Below are 1,954 nucleotides of genomic sequence, written 5' to 3'. Positions count from 1 at the left end.
TGACTTGCATCATTTTGTGGTGGAGGGAAACATCCCATATGGTTTTTTTGCTCATCTTGTGTCTTTAAAGCAGATCTCCATGGATTGGAGTGCTTAGAATTTGTATTTTCTTGGTGATATTCCTAGCCACCATTAGAGATTGGTGATGGTGGGTGATATCCCATAAAATTTTGTTTGACCATAAGATGATTTGAACTCCATTTGTATTTTGTAAACATCAATGAAAATTGAAAATCATGTCACAGAGAAAGAATTTCTTAGTGAGGCAATAGCTCAAACACCTTGCTATCAATTTAAAACGGAGAACAAAAACAAAGAAAATACTTGATCTAGACTTCTCACCCACTTAATCATTGTTGATCTAAATCAATCCCCAGCAACGGCGCCAAAAACTTGATGGGAAAATTTATGGAAAAACGAATTTCCAAAACACCCAAAACTCACCGGCAAGTATACCGGGTCGCATCAAGTAGTAAAACTCACGTGAGTGAGGTCGATCCCACAGGGATTGATGGATCAAGCAACTTTAGTGGGTGATTAGTTTAGTCAAGCTAACATTGAAGTGAATTGTGTGAAATTGTAGCCAACAGAAAGTAAATAGCAATGAATTTAAAGTTGCAGAATGTAAATTGGCAAGAACTTAAAGAGCAAGAAATGTAAATTGCAAGAATCTTAAATGACAAGAAATGTAAATTGCATTAAATATAAAGGGGAGTGGGTGCTGGAAATGTAAAATTCAACAAGAAAGTGTAAATAGCAATCAAACAGAGAAGTAAAAGATGTAGCAGATTCAAACAGATTTGGAAAACCACTTGAAAAATCAAAACAGAAAGCAGCTTGGCTCAATTGCAAAATCTAAATGAGAGGTTGAAGATCTCAGGAGCTCAATGAGACTAGAAAATAAGTCTAGATCTCAATCCCTTCCTTGATCCAACAGCAAACAGATTGAAGAAGAAATAGAGATGAAAGCAGTAAAGAGAGCTTTGATTCAAATCACAATTCAGTGAAATTATGCAGACAAGCAAACAGAGAGAATTCCCAAGGTGAGATTGAAACAGAATTTCTTCAATTCTCAACCCAAGATTCAAAACAAAAAGGAAAAACTAAAAGAGAGAGCTCTCTAATCCTAGTGCTCCCTAGTGGAGCCAGCCTTCTTACAAAGATGATAAGGATGCCTTATATAGGCTTTTCCAAATGAAAATGAAAATGAAATTGAAATTAAAAATAAATTACAATTGAATGAAATTCCTAATCTAGCTTCTCTGTGTGCCTTTGAGTGATGGTAATGGGCTTAGCTTGCTTTTAATTTGAGGAAGAATGGATCTGGATGGCTGTGATGGAATTGGGGTCATTCACGTTTGAGTCAACGTTTGAGGCAAACGTTGACTCAAACGTCTTGTAATGGCATGATGCAGAATGGGGGTTTGCTGTCACTCACGTTTGAGTTCACGTTTGAGGTCAAACGTGAGCTCAAATGTTAAGTCCTCCTGGGTGTGTTTTTGAAGTTCAAGTCTTGGGACGCTTCTTTGTCCTCTTGTCAACGTTACCAATTTCATGCCCACTATAGACTATTATATATGGTTGGAAAGCTTTGAATGTCAGCTTTCCAACGCAACTAGAATCACCTCAATTGGACATCTACAACTCAAGTTATGCTCCTTTGAAGAGGACAGGGTCGCTGGCTTTGGTGTGCAACGTTTGAGGCGACGTTTGCCTCAAACGTGGACGAAAACGCCAGGTTTTGGAGGCTCAAATTCATTGTCCACCCCATACTATTATATATTGTTCGAAAGCCTTGAATGTCTACTTTCCAATGCCGTTGGAAGCGCATCAATTGGAGCTCCACAGCTCGAGTTATACTCCGTCGAAGGTGCAGAGGTCAATTGGCCTCACTGTAGGTTGCCACCATGTTCGTTTATTCACATTTCGGGGCAGTTTTCTCCCTCAATTTTAG

The sequence above is a fragment of the Arachis ipaensis genome, chromosome B2 (genome assembly GCF_059453495.1).
Source record: "Arachis ipaensis isolate K30076 ecotype BB chromosome B2, ASM5945349v1, whole genome shotgun sequence".
Classification (NCBI taxonomy): Eukaryota; Viridiplantae; Streptophyta; class Magnoliopsida; order Fabales; family Fabaceae; genus Arachis; species Arachis ipaensis.
This window is presented reverse-complemented; position numbering follows the sequence as displayed.